A 27,377-nucleotide genomic window follows, 5' to 3' on the forward strand; every position below is an offset into this window, starting at 1 on the left:
TTCAGTCGTGTCCGACTCTGTGTGACCCCACAGACGGCAGCCCACCAGGCTCCGCCATTCCTGGGATTCTCCAGGCAAGAGCACTGGAGTGGGTTGCCATTTCCTTCTCCAATGCATGAAAGTGAAAAGTGAAAGGGAAGTCGCTCAGTCGTGTCTGTTAGCGACCCCATGGACTGCAGCCTACCAGGCTCCTCCATCCATGGGATTTTCCAGGCAAGAGTACTGGAGTGGGGTACCACTGCCTTCTCTGAGGAGTGGTGCTACATACTCTTTTTTATTCCAAGTGTATGCAGTCTCCATCACCACTTATAGCACTGAGTCTATAGCAAAGTTTGGCTGTTCAGTCGCTAAGTCACATCTGACTTTTTTTGTGACCCCATGGACTGTAACCAGGCTCCTCCTGTCCGTGGGACTCCCCAGGCAAGAATACTGGAGTGGGTTGCCATTTCCTTCTCCAGGGGATCTTCCTGACCCAGGGATCACACCTACGTCTCCTGCATGGGCAAGTGGCATCTTTACCACTGGGACATCTGGGAAACCCCCATAGGAAAGTGGATGTCAATAAATGGCAACAAAAGGTGGTTGGAGCTCAGAGAATGTGTGTGCCCCCAGCTACAGCCACTTCAATCTCCCACTAACTCAGAAGCAGTAAATGTGACAACTTGAATATTTGCTGTCTTTCCAGCAATGCCCCCAGAAAACATTAGTAAACAGAAGGAACTATAATGAGAAAACATTTCCCTGAGATGAGAGAGAGAATTGTTTCCCAACCCTGTCATAGTAGCGTAACTATTCTCATAATGGCTAACATCTGTATAGTTCTCAATAGCTTATATACAGAGGTATCTGTAAAATGTAGGAAGATGAAAGGGAATTTTGATGTATGATGGTTTGGACCTTAGAGGCTGTCTTCTCATCCTTTTTTTCCTTTCCAAATAAGATATTCATAAATCAGTATGTCTGCACTATATAAATTACTATAAACCTGAAGTTATGAGAGAATTCTTGAAATCATACATGAAATTAAAAAAGTCCCTTCAAGGACAAATAAGTCCCTTTAAGGACAATGGGCTTCCCTGGTGGCTCAGACGTTAAAGCGTCTGCCTGCAATGCAGGAGACCTAAGTTCGATCCCTGGGTAGGGAAGATCCCCTGGAGAAGGAAATGGCACCCCACTCCAGGATTCTTGCCTGGAGAATCCCATGGATGGAGGAGCCTGGTGGGCTACAGTCCACGGGGTCGCAAAGAGTCAGACACGACTGAGCGACTTCACTGTCTTCTTTCAAGGACAAAGTCCCTTCTCACCAAACTCCATTAGGTTGTGTTGATTTCAGAATTATTTTAAATGGAATTTTATTTGAAGCAGTGATAACCAATTAGGACAAGTAATAGGACGAAAGTTTCCATTCACATTAGCAAAAAACAAAACTCTAAACTACCTATGAATGAACACAAAAACAACAAAAAGTATACACCAAATCACACTTACGAACATAGCCTGGTTTTGATATCACTATTAAGCTAGCCTTACGAAATATGTTGGATGGTTTCCTACCTTTTAATATTTTTTGGAACAGTTTACATAAGATGGGAATTATCTGTTCCTTGAAGGTTTGCTGGAACCCACCCATAAAGTTATCTGGGTCTGGTGCCTTTTCTTAGAAAAATCTTTGGCTTCTATTTCTCATACTTTTTTTGTTTGTTCACCTATTTTATTAAGCTTATTTTGATAATTTATATTTCCCTAAAACACCCTACTTATTTAGGTTTCAAATTCCTTGGTACTAAGTTGCCCATAAAATTTTCATAATTAAAAATAATTTAAGCATTTTTGTTTAAGTCTCTATTTTCATTTCAGATTCTGTGTATCTGTATTTTCTTTCTTTGATTTTTCCCTAGAGTACTGTTTATTTTACAGCACTTTTCAAAGAAGTAGCTTTTGATTGTTAATCAACTACTTTTGATATTTGTGAATTTCTTCTAATTTATAAAATTTTGCTTTTATCTCAATTTGTTGGCTTGTGCTTCAGTTTTACCCAGTACATTACTTACTATACCAAATAAATTATTTTGTGTATACACAAACACACATCAACATACACACACACACACACACTTCCTCCCAGGTATCTCTCCATCTGTCCCTGTTTAAAAGCCCTGTTCTTATCTCAAGATTTCTCCCTATATCTTTTAAAAGATCTTGTTTATTTGAATTTATTTTCTTTTTGGTTTACTAACTCTACTTCTTAAGATGATAGTATTTCTATTTGTTAGGTTTGCCGTTCCCTGTTGAAGTACAGTTGTTTCTCATCTGTTTGGTGATTTCCAGTTGTGGGTTCAACCTCTGCAATGGAACCCTTATCCCTGTGCCCCAGGTTTAAGTGTTGTCCATCCGGCTGTGGCTTGTAAGTTGGGTTCTTACTGAGAAAGCAGTCGTAATTTAGTGCTGGCACCTCCACTCTCTTGTTTTCTTCTACAGACTGGCCTGTGAACTATTAATGTTTTCCCTCATTTTGAAATACAATCGTATTATTTTAACATTTAAATATGTCTTCTATTTCATTTTTTTTAGGTTTAGGCCAAGAAGATTTCACTGTGTATGCATTCAATTTATTTGTATTTCTATATTCACCTTATCTAGCTCAATATGATAGTAAGTACCTGGCTAGAAAAGGTTCATGAGATATATTTTTTGTGTGTTAAAAACAATTATTTGTAACATGTAATGCTTTCCCTTGTTTTCTTTCTTATGTAATAACATCTACCACTGCTTATAATTTTGCTTTTACAATTTAAAAGATGTGCTACATATGTTCCCTATCAAGAAACAAATAATTAGCTTCATAAAATTTAGCTTGACATGCTGTCTTTTAACAAAGCAAATTTGCCCATGGATGCTTTCAGTTAAAGCTAGCATATATGATCCACAATTTTCTTGGCCAGTTCAGTCCAGTCGCTCATTCATGTCCAACTCTTTGTGACCCCACGGACTGCAGCACACCAGGCCCCCCTGTCCATCGCCAACTCCCAGAGAACTCAAACTCATGTTCATTGAGTCGGTGATGCCATCCAGCCATCTCATCCTCTGTCATCCCCTTCTCCTCCTGCCTTCAATCTTTCCCAGCATCAGGGTCTTTCCAAATGAGTCAGTTCTTCACATCAGGTGGCCAAAGTATTGGAGTTTCAGCTTCAGCATCAGTCCTTCCAGTGAATATTCAGGACTGATTTCCTTTAGGATGGACTGGATAATTTTCTTTTCATAAATACCTATGTACATAAAAAACATACATGTATGAACTATACAATCTTATACTGTATTATTCTGGTTTTCTTTTATTAATTCTATAAATTAATACTTATAAGATTATCAAAATGATTTTGTAACCACTAGTTTTTTTTTATCTCAGTTAGGAATGAGAAAATATCATTTGCATTTTCCAATGTCTTTTTAATTCTCTAATTTTCTTCCATTCTTTCATCATTTCAAAAAAGAACATGACCATTTCATGGTCTTTGTTGACAAAATCCTGCATTTCAAATCTAAGTTATTTATAACATAATAATACTGGTCATTTCATATTTTCAATTCTGAAAAAAATTTGAAATTGACTTTGAATTTGACCTTGACTATAGTCATATTTATATTTAACAATATTTTGGTCTTATCTGCTTTCTACTTTCACTGGCTTCAATTTCTATGCCCAAAACTTTCATATATTTACTTTAACAGACTTGATAATTTTGCTTTGCTTCATGTTTCAGTAGTTTTATTGTTCAGTTGCTCAGTAGTGTCAGACTCTTTGCAACCCCATGGACTGCAGCAGGCCAGGCCACCCTGTCCTTCACTATCTCCTGAAGTTTGCTCAAACTCATGTCCATTGAATCCATGATGCCATCATCAGTAGCTTAGAGAATATTTTCATACATAAATATTCAAGAGGGTGCATGGTTAGTCCATTTTCCCAGTGTGTACACACACACACACACACACACACACATCTTGCTTATCCTAACATCTAATGCATGCATCCTCAGTCACTCAGTTGCATCTGACTGTGACCTCACAGACTGTAGCCTGCCAGGCTACACCACAGGGGAAGCCCTGACATCTAATAAGCATGGCTGTATTTACACAACATATTAATTCAAAGTCATTTTAGTACTTTCCCATATGAAAGATTGCTTGGTGGCAGTAGTGGTAAGTAATCTGACTGCCAATGCAGGAGACACAGGAGATGTGGGTTCGATCCCTGGGTCAGGAAGATCCCCTGGAATAAGAAGTATCAACTTGCTTCAGTATTCTTGCCTGGAAAATCCTATGGACAGAGGAGCCTGGCGGAATATAGTCCATGGGGCTACAGAGTGTTGGACACAACTGAGCGACTAACCACCAGCAGCATATGAAAGAGTAAGGTAAGTTGGTTGGTCATAAAATTCTTTGTCAATAGTTTATTTTCCCTCAAAATTTTTCAAATATAAAATTTATTTCTATGAAGAATAATAAGCTTAGATTTGTTCCATTATTGCTTTTGCTGCCTGGATGGTCAATGAATTTTTCTTTATCCTCCTAGTCCAGAAACCTTACCTTTTCACTGATTTTCTCCTGGAAAGAAGTGAGCCTTTAAATCATTAAACATGCCTCACTTCACCTCAATTAAGGTTATTTTGTCTTACACCTTTAATTTATAATTTGATTCTATTTGTGGATTTTTTCCTTTTTTTTCAGGAGAAAAATTTATTTTTATTTTTTTGGCTCTCTGGTTTTGGTTTGCATGTCTGTCATCTTCTCTTTCAATTTTTAGATTCCTTTGAGCTTTATTCCTACATTCTAGGAAAAGAGCTCAAATTTAACTCTTAAATCACTTACTGGATTTTGTACAGATTGATTATGCTCTCTACTCCCTCTAATTTAGATTTTAAGGTTTTTGTTAATGTAGTTTCAATCTTTATCTCATCAGTTCCTTTTTCATGTCCTATTCTCTTTTTAATTTTATTATCATATCCTGTTATATTTCACTTTATCCTATTAATTTCACTTTGGTACATTTTAATTGCTGCCTGCTCTTCCAGAAGGATTTTATTGTATCTCTTTAGATGCAGCATGGTGCTAGTTAGCCAGTTTTAAGCATAACAGTGAGGACAGCACCCTAGGGCAGTGTCACCTAAAGTGTGGTATATATGCAGCTACAGTCTGAAAACTTTGTTACCTGTCAGCAATAAGATGAGTAGCTTTCCTCTAAATTGTTATTAGTACACAATGAGATAAGAGAAACACTCACTACTTCTGTACTTGTTTCACTGCTGACTGGTGATAAGCAGTCCCCAAACTAGCGCTGTTCTGAACCACACTCTCATTGCTCTGAATGTATGCAGAGTAACAGGACAGAAGGAAACTGCAGCCCTGAGCATTCCTTTCCTGTCCTTTAACACTCAGCCTTTAGACACGTCTATGAAAGATGAATGCATTTCTTGAAACACTGTACTTTCAGTTATATTTTTTTTCTAGCAGTTTTGCCTATACTATCTTTGCCTATAGATCATTTTTCTGAAATAGGATCTTCCTTTGAGTCTTTTGATACTTGTCCCTTACCTTTATTCTTCAGTATTCTTTTTCATTCCCTTCATGGACCACAGTAAAGGGGCTTGCATAACTCAATGAAAATGAGCCATGCCATGCAGGGCCACCCAAGACAAATGGGTCATAGTGAAGAGTTCTGACAAAACGTGGTCCACTGGAGGAGGAAATGGCAACCCACTCCAGTATTCTCGCCACCAAGAACTCTGTCAACAGTATAAAAAGGCAAGAAGATATGACACCAGAAGATAAGTACTGCCCCCTCAGGTTGGAAGGTGTCCAATATGCTTCTGTGGAAGAGTGGAGGGCAATTACTAATAGTTCCAGAAAGAATGAAGCACCTGGGCCAAAGTGGAAATGACACTCAGTTGTGGATGTGTTTGATAGTAAAAGTAAAGTCTGAAGCCATCAAGAATAATATTGCATAGTTACTTGGAATGTTAGGTCTATGAATCAAGTTAAATTGAATGTGGCCAAGAAGGAGATGGCAAGATTGAACATCCACATTTTAGGAGTCAGTGAACTAAAATAGACAGGAATGGGCAAATTTAATTCAGGTGACCACTGTATCTACTATTATGGGCAAGAATCCCTTAGAAGAAATGGAGTAGCCCTCATACTCAACAAAAGAGCTCAAATGCAGTACGTGGGTGCAATCTCAAAAAGGACAGAACGATCTCTGTTCATTTCCAAGGCATTCAATATCACAGTAATCCAAGTCTATGCCCCAAACACTGATGCTGAAGAAGCTGAAGTTGAATGGTTCTATGAAGACCTACAGGACTTTCTAGGACTAACACCAAAAAATAGATGTCCTTTTCATCACAGGGGATTGAAATGCAAAAGTAGGAAGTCAAAAGATAACTGAATGAAACTTTGGCCTCGATGTACAAAATGAAGCAGGGCAAAGGCTAATAGAGTTTTGTCAAGAGAACACACTGGTCATAGCAAGCACCCTTTTCCAACAACACAAGAGACAAAGCTACACATGGACATCACCACAAGGTTAATATCAAAATCAGACTGATTATGTTCTTCACAGGCAAAGAAGAAGAAGTTCTATATAGTCAACAAAAATAAGACCTGGAGCTGACTGTGACTCATAGCTCCTTATTGCAGAATTCAGGCTTAAATTGAAGAAAGTAGGGAAAACTACTAGGCCATTCAGGTACAACCTAAATCAAATTCCTTATGATTATACAGTAGAGGTGACAAATGGATTCAAGGGATTGGGCCTGGTAGATAGAGCGCCTGAAGAGCTATGGATGGAAGCCGTGACCAAAACCATCCCAAAGAAAAAGAAATGTAAGAAGGCAAAACAGTCGTCTGAGGAGGCTTTATAAATAGCTGAGGAAAAAGAGAAGAAAAAGGCAAGAGAGAAAGGGAAAGATAATGCAACTGAATGTAAAGTTCCAGAGAATAGCAAGGAAAGGCAAGAAGGCATTCTTAAATGAACAATGCAAAGAAATAAGGAAAAATAATAGAATGAGAAAATGTAGAGATTTCTTCAAGAAAATTGGAGATATCAAGGAAACATTTCATGCAAGGATGAACATGATAAAGGACAGAAATGGTAAGGACCTAACAGAAGCAGAAGAGATTGAGAAGAGATGGCAAGAACATATAGAAGAACTATGCAAAAAAAAGGTGAACAACAACAATCCTTTTTCATAAAACTCCATATTGGTCTCCCACTCCTTTATTCATTCTTGAAAATGGAAAGGTGTTTTCAGACAGAGTATATGGTTTGTCTTGGGCTTATGCTCTGTCATCTAATGGAAAAACCTCCTTTGCATCTATACAGTGTGTGGGTATGAGAGAGAAGGTGAAGCTGTAGCGAGATTAAGTCAGTGAGCTTCATTCCTGTCCAATCCCTAGGTTCTATCACAATTTCACGTAACACATCTCTTCCCCTATACTCATCACCTTGCTTTTGATATTCTGAACTCATATTTATTTAAATCTCAATGTCCATCATCTGTTGTTATAGGAGTTCTTTATTTCAGCATCTGCTTCCTCTGCCACACACATACACACACATACCACATGCAGACTTTTCATTTTACCAGGAAGTGTGTGTTGAATAGGAGAAGAGTGCCAACCTATGGGAATTGCACCAGAGGTGAGGAACATGGGAGAAAGGTGAAGCTTAAAGGTTCTGGCACTAAATCAAATGTCAGTGGGGATCCTAGTTTTTTTTTTCCCCCAATCATCTTAGGAAATCACTAAGAGAAAGGGAGAGGCAATACTTTAGGATAAGTCCCAAATTTTTCTAATGTGGATGATTCAGATGGAGATACTTAAGGTAGTATTTATTGAAGGAGGGGCAGATTTGGCTGGAAAGAGGATGACCTGGGTAACATACATGGCAGTATTCTTATATCCAGGTAAAAATTTCTAGTAGGAAGATGTTTGTATTCTTTAGAGCTACGGGTAAGTGTATAGATTTTAGAATCATCAGTATAAGGGTAATAACAGAAACCAGGGTCATGAGTGGGACCAATAGACTAAGAGAGAAGGCCCAGGAATAATCCTTAAAAAAAAAAAAACTACTAAAGTGTCAAGTATAGAAGGAGGAACAGGGAAAATGGAAAAAGACATTGCTGCTGCTGCTAAGTCGCTTCAGTCGTGTCCGACTCTGTGCGACCCCATAGACGGCAGCCCACCAGGCTCCACCACTCCTGGGATTCTCCAGGCAAGAACACTGGAGTGGGTTGCCATTTCCTTCTCCAATGCATGAAAGTGAAAAGTGAAAGTGAAGTCACTCAGTCGTGTCTGACTCTCAGCGACCCCATGGACTGCAGCCCACCAGGCTCCTCCGTCCATGGGACTCTCCAGGCAAGAGTACTGGAGTGGGGTGCCATTGCCTTATCCGAAGACATTGCTAGAGAGATATAAAAACTATCAGAAGCATATAATCATGGGAGTCAAAGGAAGACACCATTTCAAGGAAGAGGGAATAGCCCATAGAGACAAATGTCTTTTCAGAGGGTAAGCCAAGTAAGTATTTAAATCAACCCTCTTGATTCTGGAATTACACTGACTACCAGCCTAGATTCTCAATGTTATTCTGAGTTGTTTCTAAATCCTTTAATTTATATGTATCTTTGTGGGAAATCAAGAAATTCTGCAGTAGAAGCTCTTCTCCAGCTGACTTTCAAAACAGAAGTCTACACTAGAACTGGGTTTTTTGTTTTGGTTTGTTTTTCGTATTCTTACAATCCTTCTTTTTTGGTCAAGGACCATTTGGTTGCAAATAATAGTATTCTATTCAAATTGGGGTAAGCCAAAAGTGGAATGTTTTTAAAATAATACAAGTGCAATTCATAGAACCCAAAGTCAGGAAGTCTAGTGAGGCCTCATGGGAAACTGGAATGAGGAACTGGAAAGTTGTCAGGGACCAAGATAGCTACTTTCTCTCTGTGTCTATCTCTCTCCAGACTCTGTGGTCTCCAGTCTCTGCTTTCCTTTGTTCATCTTCTTAATTCATTCCTCTGTTCAGTCTAGAGCTCTATTTGTGAACAGGAAAGAAAATGGCCCCCAAGGCAGTTCTTCCTACCCTCTCTCAGCATCATCTGAGCCTGCATAGCACTCCCGGATCTCTATTCCAATTTTCTAGGAGAAAGAAACTGATTGGCCAAGTTTGGACCATGTGTCCATTCTTAGTCCAATCAGCTGTGAGTGGGGGTAAATGCTATGCTCTTTCTTCATTCTGAGAATGGAGAGTGCAGGAGAGCCCACTCTGAGGAGGAACAGGCAGGTAAATTAACTGAATTGTTTCATCATCCTCATGTTACCCAGTTCCTTTTTCTGCTCAACTTACTGTCTTCATCTTTCATCTTATTATATTTTGATTTCAGAATGTTCTCTTCTCATGATTCTTTGCTCTTATCTTTAAAAAGCCAGTGTTAATTTGCATCTTATTAAAAATTATTCTGGTTACCATTAAAAATAATTTTTGAAGATAATGATCTGTATCTTCCAATCCTCAAAGCATGTTCCCTTTTTTCTATAATAAATTTTCATAGGCCTGGAGGATTTCTCTTTTATATAGTTTCATACTCTTCAGAAGTTTCTCTTTTCTTCACCTGAAAAGAGACAAATCTACAGCCAGTGTTTGCTAATAGAGGACATGTGTTTTGCATTTGTGTCTATTCATGAAGGTGTGGAAGGGAACCCCCTTATCAAAATATTACGGGAGGGAGCATGAATTGACATGAACAAGTTCTTGCCCAAACATCATTGTCTATTTGGCTTTCTTCTGGTCTTTGAGAGATGAATTTATCCACCCTAGTGCCTTCCCCACTTATTCCCTAAACTAGTCAAGGGCAGAAACATTTATACTCCCCAACATGCACAGTTCCAGAAGATCAGAATCCTTAAGTTATTTTTATCTTTACTTTGTCAGAGCTTCATATAGTATACAGTAGATGTTCAGTAAAGGTTTTAATTTGACTCTTTCTAAAATGCCAATTTGACCATGTCATCTACCTGCCTGCTGACTATACTTTAACATGTCTCTGAACGCAGAGAGAATTCAAGTTTCTGAGTTTGGAAGTCCAAGACCTTAATAAATTGGCCCCTGCTTCTCCCAGTCTTAGGACAGAAGCTTTAACTATATCCTCATAGACACCTGATGGGTCATGCCAATATACCTGCAGTTCCACTGTATGCGTGTACTCTCACACTACCATGTCTGCATGACCTGTGTCGTTCCCTCTCCCTCAAATCATTTCCCCCTCCTCCTTCTGTCTGCATGATAAAATCTCACCTGGCCTGGTAGCCGCAGGTCCACCAAAATCTCCAACGTCCGATTCCCATCCTCTCTTCCCCCAAGCACCTGTATCTATGCCTCTATTAATGCACCTAAAAGGTGGAATTCCTTTTTTATTTTTCACTTGTCTGTTTTCTACTAGACTGGGAGCTCTGTGGAGACAGGGACCATGTACTTTTCATCTTTGTAAAGAATCTGCCTGCAGTGCAGGAGACCTGGGTTCAATCCCTGGGTCAGGAAGATCCCCTGGAGAAGGAAACCACAACCCACTCCAGTATTCTTGACTGGGAAATCTCATGGACAGAGGGGTCTGGTGGGTTACAGTCTATGGGGTAAAACAGGTGGACATGACTGAGTGACTAAACAACAACAAATCTAGCTTCTACTAGGAACCAAGTTAAGAATTCCATAAATGCTTGATGAATAAATCTATTAGTGTCTAGATATTAAGCTTGATGATATAAAGACAAATGTACTTAGATTAGTAAAAGAACTAAAAGTCATTATTTAAATATTAATTAATCCACTAGCTAACTGTTTGGTATAACATGATCAACTAATTTTCAGGAAGCCTGAGGAGTTAAACAGCCTCTTAATCCTAACTCACAATAATACATCTGGATCCATGAATACCAGTCAGCTATAAATTATGTGCTTGGAGACAGAGAGGTAATTAAATGTGTGTGTACTGGCAAAGCTTTTCAGCCTTCTCTTTGTCACATGCAACAAGAGAAAATGGATTTTTCCAGTAGCCCATGAGGGAAATACTAATAAATACCCTCTTCTTTTGTATAACATTTTAAAGTTTACAAGGTGCTTTCATATCCCATGTAATTCTTAACACAATTTTGTGAGTCAGAGTATCATAAACCTACTTTACAGACACTTTTAAGGCTCAAGAAGTAAAATGATTACCAATTTTAGTGATCTAAGTACATTTTTTACCAATCTACGTACATGTTTTACCAATCTAAGTACATTTGTCTTTATATCATCAAGCTTAATATCTAGACACTAATAGATCTGTTCATCAAGCATTTATGGAATGCCAAAAGGTCATGAACGTAATACTCAAGCTCAAATCTTCACCTTCTGTGTTTAAATCAGGTACTCATTTCACTTTATCAGTTAGCAAAGAAACCCATGAAACAAATACATTCAAATCCTTGGTTCCTGGACAACAACATTATTGGTAACAATTTATTTGGTTTACACTATATGTGCTATTCAGAGGGTTTCACATCCTTTCATTTGTTTCATAAAACAGCCCTGAAAGTAGGTGGGACAGATGCCCTTATGCTTGTTTAGCTGACAAGAAGTCTGAAGTCCAAGGAGTCTAGGTGATTTTCCTTGTTTTTTTTTTTTTTTTTCAAAATTAGTCAGTGAGAGACCTGCTTCCTGATTCTGTGCTCCAGCCATTTCCCTTGTTAACCAGTATCTTAACAGCAATTAAAAGGCTCAACAGTTATCAGAGAGATAAGCCACTCTTGAGAAATCAGGAAAGATAAATAGATACAATTAGCTCATGTCTAGACAGCTCTAGACTTGTCTCAATGGCAGTATCACCCTATGATGCTGTCCCTTTTGTCCTAATTCCTCAGGGGAGTATCCAAAACAGACCTGTAATACTCCATATGATGCTCAATCTACAGCACCTTAATGTTGAGTATAAGATGCATTTCTACTTGAATAGGAAGTCCTATACGATCATGGCATCTGCTCCCATCACTTCATAGTAAATAGATGGAGAAACAATGGAAACAGTGAAAGACTTTATTTTCTCAGGCTCCAAAATCACTGCAGATGGTGACTGCAGCCATGAAATTAAAAGACACTTGCTCCTTGGAAGAAAAGCCATGACAAACCTAGACAGCATATTAAAAAGCAGAGACATTACTTTGCCAACAAAGGTCTGCATAGTCAAAGTTATGCTTTTTCCAGTAGTCATGTATAGATGTGAGAGTTGGACCATAATGGGGGCTGAGCACCAAAGAATTGATGCTTTTGAACTTTGATGTTGGAGAAGACTCTTGAGAGTTCCTTGGACTGCTAGGAGATCAAACCAATCAATCCTAAAGGAAATCAGTCCTGAATATTCATTGGAAGGACTGATGCTCCAATACTTTGGCCAGCTGATGCAAAGAGCCGACTCATTAGAAAAGACCCTGATGCTGGGAAAGATTGAAGGCAAGAGGAGAAGGGGATTATAGAGGACAAGATGGTTGGATGGCATCATCGACTCAATGGACATGAGTTTGGGCAAGCTCCAGGAGATGATGAAGGACAAGGAAACTTGGCATTCTATAGTCCATGGGGTGGCAAAGAGTCAGACATGACTGAGTAATTGAACAACAACAGGGAGAATTCAAACAGTTAGTTATCTTTTCAGTTCAGTTGCTCAGTCATGTCCTACTCTTTGCAACCCTATGAACTGCAGCATGCCAGGCCTCCCTGTTCATCACTAACTCCTGGAGTCCACCCAAACCCATGTCCATTGAGTCAGTGATGCCATCCAACCATTTCATCCTCTGTCGTCCCCTTCTCCTCCTGCCCTCAATCTTTCCCAGCATCAGGGTCTTTTCCAATGAGTCTTTTCCAATGCTTCTATACTTATGCACACAGACAACAAATAAATACACATATGACTTTGCATAATCATCCCATGTACACACAAACTTTATATTTAGACACACACACACACACACACACACACACACACACACCTTTTTATTGTACTTACTTTCCCTAACAGGAAGGCACATGTGGACACTTAAGACACATCCATATCCCTCTGGAGGTCTCTCCTGTTCATTTCCTATCCCACACCCCTTCAACCGAATACACACATACACTTTTACTCACACACAAATGCCAGGTTTCACAATGATCAAGAGTCCTGTCAGCTGTCAGGTCCTGAATGTGCATGGTGAATTCTCTGAACTTCACTCTAGGGACTGAGACTGCTCCTCAGGCAAGGCAGAAGGGAGGACTTTAGACCTTGCAGTAGGGAGACCAGGCCAGCAAGTCGGAATGTAAGATGAGGAGACTCTCTTTATTAATAAAGTCAAAGGCCAGAAAACAGTCCAATCAAGGGCACCCATTCACAAATATCTCCCTGACTCAGATATCACCATACTTCAGAAAATGTCCCTTGCAAGCTTAGTTTGGACATCTTTAGGGTTCTTCTTCACCTGAGAAAAAGTCTACCTGGAGTAGAAACCACTGAACATTGGAAGCAGACCTCAATTTAAAGCTCAGATCTACCTCTTAAATCCTATGGGCTTCAGTTTCCTCACATGTAAAAATGAGATGGTAATACCACTGAGTGTTACAGTGAAAATTAAAGTGTGACAACATATATAAAGTACTTACCCACAGTCTCTGACACACAGTAGGTCTCAATTAATAATAGAGTGAGTGTACACTCAAACACATGAGATGTTATACAAAGCCAAGTTGTCTAAGAGAATATATGGGTGCTTTCACCCATATATGGCATTTCGACTGTACTCCTCATTGCAACGTATTTTTAAATGGGAGGAAAAAACAAATATTGGATTCTTAGTACAAAAGGAGTCAACGATTTCAGAAGTCTTTGCATGAGGCTTTGATTTTCAAATAGCTAGGGAAAAAAGAGAGACTGAACTTATCCATTTAAGTTTTGAAAAAATAATCTCAGATTTCTCAGCAAAGATAACAAATGGGATCCAAGAATCTGGAGACGCAAGTGCTTAGAAACCTGAAGTTAGGGGAGAGCAGAAGGAGTATTCACAAGGCAAACTCTGGTAACAAACAGCCAGTGTATGTCTTATGTTGCCCACAGAAATGTAAGAAAAGGATGTTTCAAAGATCAATTGATATTAGTAACTTGAATGGTCTACACATCATACCACCAGGCAGTGAGGTCCTTATGAGAGAGTAAAATAAATTAGACTTGGAGTCACAATGTTTGGAAAACTTATGTAAGCCTAAGTTTCCCCATCCACAAAATGTAAAATGGGGTTGCTATCTGTTTTCACCTAGTGGGCTTCCCTGGTGGCTCAGATGGTAAAGAATCTGCCTGTGATTCAGGATGGAACCCTGGTTCCATCCCTGGGTTGGGAAGAGCCCCCTGGGGAAGGGAATGGTAACCCACTTCAGTGTTCTTACCTGGAGAATTCCAAGGACAGAGGAGCCTAGTGGGCTACAGTCCATGGGGTAGCAAAGAGTTAGACATGACTGAGCAACTACCACACATACAGCATCTTATTATAAGGATTAAATGAGATATGGCACATACTGTGCTTAGAACAAGGCTTCTAACACTAGTAGTGACAGCTACTATTTTTACCCAACTCATAGGTTTATTTTAAAGGTGAAATCAATACATTATAAAATATTAGTTTTAGTTTTACAAAGCACATTTAATATCAGCTCCTAACTCATAAATTCACTTTCAGCCAAAGTGGATCTCTATAATTTTTTTGTTGTTGTTAGTTTTTACATCTGAAAAAGTAGAATGCGGGTATGCTCTTCCTTTTTGCTCTCTACCCATCTCCTTTCATAATCACCCAGCTCTACTGTGCTTCATTAAATAGAACCATTCCCACCCCAGCTCCACAAAATATCCAAAGGAAACACGATTTTACCCAGAAACCACTCACCAGTGATATTTGTAAAACATTTTTGCTCATCTGTTCAGCTTCTTGGCCAAACATGGCCATCCTACAAAGCTGTACTAAAGCATGAAATAAACCTTTCCATAAAACATTTAATAAAGCTGTAAAAGTTAAATAGCTCATAATAAGCAACTATATAAAAGCATGTAGCTCAGGTCTCCGTCATTAATTTTCCTTAAGACTTGGAGAAAAACTCAGGACAGTCTTTCAAACTGCCCAACTTACAGTGTGGAATTGAATCAAGGGTATTGTTCCCAGGATTCTCTGTACTTTGAAGCCAAAAGGATTTCACAACTGTTTCACTGAATCGAATCTAAGATGATCAGATTCTGCTCAGTGACATAAAATTAGTTTGCAGAGACTTCACTGAATCCCTTGGGATTCCTGCATTAGGTTGGAAAAGAGAGTGGAATTTTTTTTTTTTTTTTTTTTTTTGCTTATTTCTCTAAGTGTGATTTTAAGCAAGAAATGGGTATTGCTTTTGGCTGCCCAGCATCCAGTTCTCCTTTCTAACAGTGTCCTCTTTCCTTTCACAAAGATTCCATTATATGGATAATTGGAGATTTGGGGTGTCCCAAAAACACAGGTGCCACCTTGCCCTAGACAAGGATGAAGCATGTGACCAAGCTGATCAGATCTTGCCTCCCAGGATCTACTACTGTGAAACTGATCAGAATGATAGCAACAGGACACAGACAGGAAATAAACAGCTTGTGCTCACTGGTCGTCTCATTAAGCAGTGGCATGATGAATCCCTTCAGTGGTTCTTACAACTCACCCCACAGACTTGTTCAGATTCCTCTGCTCCTCAGAGTCCAATATCCCAGACTTCTTTCTGATTCTGTGAGTACCTTGTGTCCTTCTGTATCCTCTAGTAAATTTCTTTTCTTCGCATAGACAAAGTTGGCTACGGTTATTACTGTTTAGGCCAAAGGATCCTAATTGCCGCAGAGTATCAAATAATTGTTGTCTCTGATTCCTATTTATTTTCAAGAAAAGAAACAGACATGATGCAAAAAAACACCACCAACATAAGAATTATGTAATGATAATTTGCCTACCGCACCATTCTCTCCATCCAAAAAACGACGACGGCTAAGGTTTGTTTATCACAAATTGTACTAAAAGAGACTAAATCAAATGGCTGTCAACAATTATGGAAAGTATTTAACAAAAGGAAAAGCATACAGTTTATATTGAACCGTTTAACCGAGGAGGTATCGACAAGAAATTTCTATTCCATACAAAATTACGTTAAATCCCCTAATAGCTGAGAACTTCATATAAATATTTGCCTAATGGCTTGAAAGGCACTGAGAAGAAATGAAACCCCTGTGAATTGAAACCTTATAGATTACAGTTGGTGGCTCCAAACTGTTTGAGGTTAAGAGGATTTATGATTTATAAAAGGCCAGCATTGTTAGCCCTTGCATAAAACAGCTACATCTCACAGGCTCATTTTTACCAGGAGCAGCTCCCTGGAGCCAAAATGATATACAAAATGCAGTGCCAGCTTCTATACTTTGTTCAAATTCCCTCGCCTTTCAGGCCAAGATATCCTAAGTGAAAAAAAAAAAAAATCAGAAACTTGGGAAGTAAACTGGTATTTAATACAATTCCATCAGCTCCTTTTTTCACCCCTGACATCTTACTCACTGAGGAAATCTTCACTAAGGAGAAGGCAGGGAATTGGTCTACATGCATACATGATGTATTAAATACCCGAGAGACCATTTGCTCGCTGACCTTGCCAGGGAGCCAGGATGCAGAACAAGCCTGTAATGAGGCTTGAAGGCAGCCTGAAGCCATCACCACCGAATAATGGCTGCTGTCTTTTTAAAACTGTCGGAGGTTCACATGGTAGATTTCCTTCCAGTTTCCAGTGGTATGAGAGACACCGCCAGTATAAATCTTGTTGTCACAAAAGAACAAGTTATAGTATATATTCAACCACACACACACAAAAACTTTCAAATAACATTAACTTAAACCCACAAAACCGAGGAGAGTCAGAAGCAAAGCTGAACCTCTGTCCTTAAGTCACCCCACTGTGTTTAGATCTTGAAGAATGCCCAGCTCATCAGAGGGGATCACCAGGGCTGTGGCTGCACAGTACCAAGACAGTAAGTCAAACTCGTTGAATAAGAGGAAAAAGAAAAGAAGAGGAAAGGAAAGAATCTTGTAGCTCAAGTCTGGTTGACACTTCTTCTGTAAATTTTCATCTCAGTGTGGACCTAAACACTCTGTCCAACCCCCACACTGCACCAAATGCTGAAAGAAAGGGAAGATGAAGCTTGATGCAATTTGGAGATTTCATTTCTACCAAGCAAAGGTTTTTATAAAAGTGTTACTATTATATGATTGAGCAATGTATTGATATCTCCTTTCTTGACTCATTCATGAATGAAATGTAGTTTTCCAAAGTCACATGACCTAAATCCTTGGAGGCCTGTGTCTCTTTCGAAATCCATTCTGAAGAACTACAAGCATTATCCACTTTGAGATGGAAATTCTGTATCTGAGGCAGATATATCTTAATCTTAGTTGAAGATTAAGCTCAGGTTAAGGACCTGAGCTTTAAAGCCAAAATACCTGGGTTTCAAACCCAACATATCAGTCACCTGAATCAGCTGAGTAACATGGGACATGGAGCACACCTCTCTGAGTGATGAATATTTCACTTATAACATGAATGGAGTAACTCACAGGGTTGCCAAAAGGATTAAACAAGAGATTTGTGAAGTTCTTAGCATGTGCCAGGGCATAGTAAACTTCCATAAATGGCACCAACTACATCTATGGGCATCAGAATTTCCAAAGAGGAAAAATAAGACAGGACCTCTTTAAGGTCAGTATTGGGGGATGCTGAAAGTTTCTAGATGCAAAAAGAGTTTACTTTCAATACATGGAAACTAACTTTCACACAAGGAAAAGGCTGCAAAAGTGAATCATTCATTTCACAAATATGCCAGCTATGTGCCAGGCAATAGGGAATTTGAAGACAAGTAAGATAGAAATGGCTTCCCTGGTGGCTCAGAATTAAAGAATCTGCAAGATATGCAAGAGATGCCGGTTTGATCCCTGGGTCTGGAAGATCCCCTGGAGAAGGAAATTGCAACCCACTCCAGTATTCTTGCCTGGGAAAATGCCATGGACAGAGAAGTCTGGCGGGCTACAGTCCATAGGGTCACAAAGGTGAGACATGACTGAGCAACTAAATACACACACACAAGATAGAAATGGTCCTCACCCTCTAAAAGCTAACAGTCTAGAGGGCATGCAGACAAAGAAACAGGCAGTTACAACAAGGGGTCTGCTCAGGGTCCCATCTCTCACACACAGCCCCCGGGCATTTCCCCAACTCCCACCACCCCAGAAACCACACCAGGCCCTCAGGCTCACATCCCACTTCCTGCCAATCCACGAAGAGGATTTGACATCTTTGCCCCAAGGCTTCCTGGGCCACAAGAGCTTCAGAAGATGAGCAAACAGTTTCCAACCAATGACTGAGCCTTAGAACTTGACCTGTCCTAGGCTGCTACTGTTAACAGAATTATACCCCTTCAAAATTCATATGTTGAAGTCTTAACCTCCAGTCAGAAAAGGCGATGGCAACCCACTCCAGTGTTCTTGCCTGCAGAATTCCAGCGACGGGGGAGCCTGGTGGGCTGCCATCTGTGGGGTCGCACAGAGTCAGACACGACTGAAGCGACTTAGCAGCAGCAGCAGCAGCAACCCCCAGTACCTCAGAGTGTGACTGAACTTGAAGACAGGGCCTGTACAGATGCAATTAAGTTACAGTGAGGTACCTACCATTTCAAGTGAAAAGTTAAGTGTTAGTTGTTTAGTGGTGTCCAACTCTATGACCCCATGGACTGCAGCCTGCCAGGCTCCTCTGTCTATGGAATTCTCTGGGCAAGAATAGTGGAGAGGGTTTTCATTCCCCTCTCCAGGACCCAGGGATCAAACCTGGGTGGGTCTCCTGAAATCCAAGTGGATTCTTTACTGTCTGAGCCACCACAGAAACCCAACCATTTTAAAGTAGGCCATAATTCAAGATTGAAGGCGAAGGAGAAGGGAGCAGCAGAGGATGAGGTGGTTAGATAGCATCACTGACTCAATGGACATGAGTCTGAGCAAACTCCAGGAAATGGTGAAGGAGAGGGAAGCCTGGCGTCCTGCAGTCCATGCGGTTGCAAAGAGTCAGACACAACTCAGCAACTCAACAGCAACAATTCAAACTGACTTGGGTGCTTCTAAGAAGAAGAAATGTGGAGACAAAAAAACGAAATACCAAGGATGTGTGCACAAAAGGCCACAGTGAAAAGGCGACCATCTTCAAGTTGAGGAGAGAGGGCTCAGGAGAAACCAAACCTGCCAACATCTTGATATTGAACTTCTAGCGTCCAGAATAGTGAGAAAATAAATGTCTGTTGTTTAAGCCACCCAGGCAGTGCTACTTTGTTGTGGCAGCCCGAACAAACTCATGCTGTTGCTTTCCTACATGAAGCAGGAGACTGCTGTTCAGGCGCTAAGTTGTGTCTGACTCTCTGTGACCCCATGGATTGCAGCATACCAGGCTTTCCTTGTCCCTCACCAACTCTTGGAGCCTGCTCAAACTCACGAGAAGTAGGAGATACAGTAGAGAAATAGGAACCTTTGCGCCAGAGAGGGGACAGAAGTGTGTTGAGTAAATGACAGACAATATTGAGGCTAATTTCAGAAGCATGTGATGCCCAGTGAAACGAGCCATCTCTCTAAAAAGTTCTGCTTAACAAGGGTACTGCCCAACATCACTTTCACCCATCCAAGCACTTTTCACACATAATTATCAACAATTTTTCCAATGGGATATTTTCCTGTTCCAGCAAGCCCAGCCAGATGTCTGCAACAGAAAGGTGTCAAGCACCTAATACTGTATTTTATTGAGCACACACTATAGGACAGCCACTGCTCTAAGCACTTAACATGTTCTAATGAATTTAATCTTCACTATCACCTATGCACCGTTCCCTAGGGTTTCAATAATAAATTACCACAAACTGGCTGGCTTAAAGTGACAGTAATTTATTCTTTCACAGTTCTGAAGTCCAGAGGCTAGACTATAAGCTGAAAAACCCAAAATTAATGTGTCAACAGAGGGTTTCCCTGGTGGCTCAGGTGTAAAGAATCCGCCTGCCAATGCAGGACATGTAGCTTCAACTCCTGGGTCAGGAAGATCCCCTGGAGAAGGAAATAGCACGCACTCCAGTATTCTTGCCTAGGAAATCCCATGGACAGAGGAGCCTGGTGGGCTACAATCCATGGGGTCAAAAAAGAGTCAGACAGTCAGAGAGAGTCACAAAAGATCAACAACTGAGTCATGCTCCTTCTGAAATCTGTAAAGGATAATCCTTCCTTGCCTCTTCCAGCATCTCATGGTTGCTGGCAATTCCTGGTGTACTTAGCTTGCAGCTGTATCACTCTAGTCTCTTCTTCTATTGTCACATGGTACCCCCTCTGCCTCCCCACACCCACAGTGTTTGTTTTCTGGTAAGGACACCAGTCATGGGACTAAAGCTCACACGATTCCCTTAATTTAACCAATTTCCTGGTGGCTCAGACAGTAAAGAATCTGCCTGCCAATGCAGGAGACCCTGGTTCAATCCCTGAGTCAGGAAGATTCCCTAGAGAAGGAAATAGCTACCCACTCCAGAATTCTTGTCTGGAGAATCCCCTGGACAGAGGAGCCCGGCTGGACAGAGGAACCTGGTGGGCTACAGCCCATGGGGTCCCAAAGAGTTAGACATGACTGAGTGACTAACACTTTCACTTTTCACTAATTTAATCAGGTACATCTGCAAAAACCCTATTTCCAAACAAGGTTAGATTCTTAGGTTCTGGCTGGACATGAATTTGAGGGCACACAAAGCAAGCCAGCTTGTTACTATATCAGCTTTAAAGATGAGAAGATATGGACACAGAGATGGAATCCCTTTCCAAGTTCGCCCAGACAATCGACGGCAAAGCCAAGATCCAGCTCCAAAGCCCATGCTCTTAACTGCTACACTTAGCTGTCTATCAAAAAATATTTCCAAGATGAATGAATAAAATAATCAAAAATGGCAGAATGCCAGCATGTTCAGTGATGGTACCCCAATTTCCCTCCTCCTCATTCCCTTCTGAGCCCACTGCACCAGCCTCACAAGTACTATCCCTGTACCACTTCTATTTTCTCAAGACCATATGATTATTAGCGTGTCTTTTCAACACACAGATCTGATCATCTTACTACAGTTCTTAAAAATTCAAAGTCCTAACTTAGCATAGCAGCCAACAGCCTTTACCTTTTGGACTGAACGCTCCATACAGACAGGGATTGTGTGCATTTTCCCTCCCCACTGTGTCCTTAACAACAAACGCAGATCCTTAGTACCTATTAGGCCCTCAGAAATCATTGTTAAGTGAATGGGGAAATGAATGAATGAATGAATGAATGATCTGAGGCAACCTATATTTTCCAGTCTCAGTTTCTGATGCAACTGAGTGCCTCTGCTGATGCTGTGTCCTATGCCAGGTGTATCTGTAATCACCATTTAGGACCCTACTCAAACCTCCCTTCCTCATTAGGTACATTCAGACAACACACACACACACACACCACATAAATTGCATCCACTCACAACTTTGTAACATCTCCAACTTTCTTCCCAAGTCCACTCTTGAGGGGTCCTTAGGGCAGGGGTTGTGTCTTCTTTGTTTTTTTATCAAGGATTATCAGAGAGTGGACACTCGACAAATGTTTGCTGGATAAATGACTGAATGAACAGTCTAATGTCCATGTGTACATAAACACAGCCTTATTTCTATTTTGACTAGGGCTTGACTGTGCATACACAGAATCCAGTTCTCAAATAATGAGGCAACTTCTTGGCTTTCCAAACTACCCAAGTACAGATGTCACACAGCTAAGAGAAGGCTGAAGCTGAAGACTTGGTTCAAAAACAAACATCCTAGAGATAAACTGACTCCAATGCACTGGAGGCCCTGGCCCCTCCCTGAATTCCTCTGTGTCTATGTGATAAGTAAGTGAGGTGAAGAGATGAAGAAACTGACAGCCCTGAGGACTGCTTTTTTACATAAGTGAAGTAACTTTATAGCTCTGTTGCTTTTTGATCACATCTGGAGTCCATTTCAAAGTTATAAGCCCACTTACTCACTTCCTACTTAACGTAATTGTGGGGATAGTGTGGCATGGAGATGGTGAGCATTGATTTTGGAATTGGATAAACCAAACATGCTCTGGTGACACCATCTGTAACACGCCTGTGAGTAGGTAGGAATATATGTAAGCACAAATGTGCCTCTCTGGGCCACACATCCTCCTCTTTTCATCTGTTTTGTAAATCTTCTCCACAGCATGACTCTCTAAAGAGTTACTGACAGTTATTTACACATATACCCCACTTCCTCACCTCACATTCTCTCCAGAACCCCAGTGAGTCTCTGTCCCCTCAGACTGAGGTCAATTCCATCAAGTTCACCCCATCCTCCACGTGGTCATCTCCCTGTCATTTGACATTTCAGCACTAGTCCACACATAAGGACCAACTTCCTTGCTTGAAGTATCTCTGGGCTGCTATTCACCCCACTTTCTCCCAGGCTATCTCTCTACACCATCTCCTGGGCTGTCCTTCTGGCCTCATAATCCTGGCATGACTCAAGACTCAGGCCAAGCTCTCTTTGCCTTCCTGTCTTGTCCTGGGTCTTGTCCTGTGGTCACTGGGTCTTGTCCTGTGGTCTTAATAGACAGGGTGATGACTCTTCCTGTCCTGGCTTTGTCTGTGGACTTTTCACTCACCTACCTAACAGTTCTCTAGCCAGAGAGATAATGTAACAAAGAAGGAAGCATGGGACCCACAGAACCAGAGTACCTGAGTTCAAATCCTTACTCCGCTACCTTTGTGCTTCAAAACTTTGAGAATTTATAGAGCCTCTTTCCTCATTTTTCCCTTCAAATGGGGATAATGCCTCCTAGGATTTTTTTGAAGATTAAATAATTTGATGTATTTAAGGAATATATACCAGCTTTAAGAACATGATGGATACTCAATAATGATAGCAATTGTTACCAATAATAGCAATAGGAATGCCTTCTCTTAGACATCATAGTCATGTTAAAGAGTCAAAGTTAATGTCCCTAAAATAGAACTCTGGTTCTCCTATTAAAATTCATTTCTACTCTGGTTTTCTCACACCCTTATCATATTGATGCATTTTATTTCCTTCATATAATTTAGTACTACATGAAATTTCGTTATTTATGCCTTCAATTGTTCATTGTCTGCACCACCTCCAGCTAAGAATCTAGTATTTAAGCTTCAGGAGGGCAGGACCATGTATATCTTGTTCACTGTTGAATTCTACCAGTTCAAACAGTGACTCATATTAACATATAGATATTGAATACACAGCTGCTGAATAAATGGATGGATGAATGAGTGACTGAAAAATGGGTTTGGATTTGGTACCTATACCAGCACTCACTAGTTATGGGACATTAGGAAAATATTTAACTCATATTTGCTCACTATTTAATGGGATAGCAATGCTTCATTATATAGGGTTACTCCTTGGAAGAAAAGTTATGACCAACCTAGATAGCATATTGAAAAGCAGAGACATTACTTTGCCAACAAAGGTCTATCTAGTCAAGGCTATGGTTTTTCCAGTGGTCATGTATGGATGTGAGAGTTGGACTGTGAAGAAAGCTGAGCACCGAAGAATTGATGCTTTTGAACTGTGGTGTTGGAAAAGACTCTTGAGAGCCCCTTGGACTGCAAGGAGATCCAACCAGTCCTTTCTGAAGGAGATCAGCCCTGGGATTTCTTTGGAAGGAATGATGCTAAAGCTGTAACTCCAGTACTTTGGCCACCTCATGCGAAGAGCTGACTCACTGGAAAAGACTCTGATGCTGGGAGGCATTGGGGGCAGGAGAAGAAGGGGACGACAGAGGATGAGATGGCATCACTGACTCAATGGACGTGAGTCTGAGTGAACTCTGGGAGTTGATGATGGACAGGGAGGCCTGGCATGCTGCAATTCATGGGGTCGCAAAGAGTCGGACACAACTGAGCGACTGAACTGAACATTAAATGCACTTGACATGCATAGCAGTGTCTGGGCTAGATGGAGTAAGGCTTCACATGTGGCAATGAAAAAATGAAAATAATCATTCCTATGAACCACAGAACAATCTTTAAGAGGAACTGGCACCTAAGGAGCATGAGTCGAGACACTGCAGAAAATAAAAAGTCTAGCATATATAGAATCATGGACTTTTAGAAAGGAAGAAAACTCCAAGAAGAAGTCTTTTCATCTGTTTCAGCTAACATAACAGGCAAACACGTGTCTGGAGAACTAGCTGATCTGTCCAAGTTCACAGACATAAACACAGAACTAGAACCTAGATTCCCCAACTCCATGTCTATTAAGCACAGCACATTGCTCTGCCTTTCTCCAATTACTTTGACTTGACAATCTACATATAGGTACCTCATACATGAACTTCAGGTAGAACTGTTTTTCCTATAAGGATACATTGTAACTCTTTGAAAAGTATTTCCGCAGCTGGCACAAGAAATGGACTATTGAGAACATATACATACCCATTAAGTCTCTCTCCATCATTTCTTCATTCCTTCTTTGGTCAGCTACTGTACGTTCAATGTTGTGCTTGGTGTAGAAGAAAACAAGTGGAAGACACATTTCCAACTCTCAAGGAGTTCTTAGCACAGACTAGAGAGGAGGAGGTTTGCTCACATTGGTCACTCAACAGACTCAGCCGGTTACCCGACAGATGTTAAGCCCCTGCTTGGCGCCAGAGTCCAGAAAGGCAGCTGGTGAGTCAGAGTGAGGCTAGGCTACTGTAACAAGGAGGACTGAAAAAAAAAATCCAGTGGTTTGAAGAAAACTGAAGTGAATTCCTTTCTCTTGTAACAATTCGAGGTAAGGTTTAGGCTCTACTCCACTTGGTTGTCTGGAGACTCTGATTTCTTCCCTCATTTTCTGCTGTCCACCGTGGCTTTGGCATCCATCCTCTGCAATGGTGGACACTGGGACACAGTTTCAGGAACAGGAAGCAGGAATAAAAGTGATATCCATCAATTGTGCCTGCATTCTCTTTGTAGAAACTTCATCATGTGGCCACATGTAACTACAAGGGAGGCTGGCCACATGTCACTACAAAGGAGGCTGGACAATGAAGACAGCTGGTCAGCCATGTGCCTGGCTATGAGCCTATCACTGTGGAAAAGGCAAGAATGGGCCTGGAAAAACAGTGAGCCATCTTGGCCTCAGTGACAAAGCCTTCACAGTATCCCATGCGTGCACACCATTTAGGGGAAGACAGAAAATAATCAAATCCTTATAAACTATGTAACTATGTATGAGTTATTTAATCTCTTGTGCCTTAGTTTCCTCACTTGTAAAATAATATTTGTTATTACCATCACATTATAGTAATTACTGATATTAGTGTATCATAGTTTCCTTTGTTACGAAGATTAATTGTGAGTGCTAGGCAATAAGTATCTACTAAAAACAGCCAACACTACCTAGGGGTTTGGGAAAATATGCAATAGGAGGTCAGGCATTTAGCAAGTAGTAATCTAGGTGAGTTGCCTAGTGTGGCTACTTAGGATTTTCTGGACAAAAGCACAAACATTTATTATACCAAGTAATTCAAGAGCATCTATGTTTATCTTTCAGTCTATGAAAAAGCCCAACCATAACTAAGTGTACCCAATATGCCAAAAGAGAATAAATGTCTAACTAATAAATCTCTGAGTTGCTGCCACAGGAGTAGGTACAAATATTATTCGCATTCTATACATGCATATACATGGAAAAGGCTGATACTGGAAAAAACTGAAGGTAAAAGGAGAAGAGGCTGGCAGCAGATGAGATGGTTAGATAGCATCACCGACTAAATGGACAAGAACCTGAGCAAACTCCAGGAGATAGTCAAGGACAGGGAAGCCTGAGTATTGCAGTCCATGGGTCACAACGAGTCGGACATGACTTAGCCACTAAACAACAACAACATGTGTACGGGAAGTATTAAGGGAGAGCAGGTAGGAACCTCCATCTATATACTCTCAGGTGAATATTCCTATTCTTTTGTGCCTCTTCTTTTGTGTTTCAAAATCCACTAGTCTCAGTTCTGAGTCTCCATTACACTATGCATTTGGTGTACTCATCATGGTCATTTTGGGGTCTCCTCTCACAACCGGCACTAGGTGGCTTCCAGGTCATTAAGGAGCACTCTGACACAGGGAAGCCCCTTTATTCACCAATCACTGAGGAGATCGGTTAGTCCTGACTTGTCTTTTCTCTGTTCAGATGGTCCCCTCAGGTCGTGGGATCCAGAGAGCTCGGTGTTTACTCTTGGCCTCCTCAGCCGCTGTCCCCTCTGGGATCAGGCCACTTCCTTGGAGCACTGCCAGGGAGTGATGGCGAGAAAGCGCCTACTTACAGAAACCACAAGCCTCTGCCCCTTCCTCCAGTCTGAGAACTGTTTTTCTTTTAGTCTGGGAGAATCTCACGCCTTACTATTTCCTCAGGGCCGTTCCCCCTCTGCTCAAACTTGCTATAAACTACAGCCTTAGAAAATTTCCTCAAGGGCACAGAATTTTGAAAACAAAAGCCAGGAAAAGGTCGTTGTTTGCATTCTTTTCTTCCCTGTCACACACCTGCCTGAGTCCTGAGAAGCAAGATTCTCCGCCTGCCTTAACTGAGGGTCAGCAAACGAGAAAACTCAGGAAGATTACCTCGCTGCCGCGGCACCTGTGTTTCTATCCAACAGAGAAGTGGAGCCACTGCCATCAGAATCTCTTCAAAACTGCCTCTTTCAGAGATGATCGGTTCCCTCCCCACTCTCAGACACCACGATAAACGTGAAAGGCTGCAGCGACAGCAGGCCGAACACCCGAAAGAGACTAAGAAGCATGCGCGCACGCGGGACACCGGAAGGGCCAAGAAGCGTGTGTGCGCATGCGCTTGTTGCGTGCGCGGGTGCGTGTAAGTGCCTGTGTGTGCGCATGTGCATGCGCATGTGCATGTGCATGTGTTCGTGTTTTAGTTTTGTTTTCATTACCAGCTGAACAAAGTGACGACTTGCCTAAATTGTTGATGTTTAAAATTCTGGAGTTTTCATGTTAGATCAACCAATCTGGTATTTCTTTTGGGAGGAAAAAAAATGAACTCTCAAAAAATACTGAAAATGTATTCCCACATGGCGACACGAGCTGAGCAATGTGGCACCCCTTCAGGCCAAGCAAACTCGTATCGTCTGATTTCCCACAAACAGCGACACTCCTAACTCCCTACCA

General features: G+C 40.9%; 1 long non-coding RNA gene across 2 annotated transcripts; it reads right to left on the bottom strand.

Moving 5' to 3' along the window:
• Positions 1–1,339: 1,339 nt before the first annotated feature.
• Positions 1,340–27,027, bottom strand: LOC129648694 (uncharacterized). Of its 2 annotated transcripts, XR_008712840.1 has the most exons (5): positions 26,817–27,027; positions 24,654–25,100; positions 15,785–15,985; positions 9,398–9,662; positions 1,340–3,266 (listed from the first exon to the last, which is right to left on the bottom strand). It is a non-coding gene; the product is annotated as an uncharacterized LOC129648694 (long non-coding RNA). The 2 variants fall into 2 exon arrangements; XR_008712839.1 differs by lacking the exon at positions 9,398–9,662.
• Between the last annotated feature and the right edge of the window lie 350 nt (positions 27,028–27,377).

This window comes from Bubalus kerabau, chromosome 1, assembly GCF_029407905.1.
Source record: "Bubalus kerabau isolate K-KA32 ecotype Philippines breed swamp buffalo chromosome 1, PCC_UOA_SB_1v2, whole genome shotgun sequence".
Classification (NCBI taxonomy): Eukaryota; Metazoa; Chordata; class Mammalia; order Artiodactyla; family Bovidae; genus Bubalus; species Bubalus kerabau.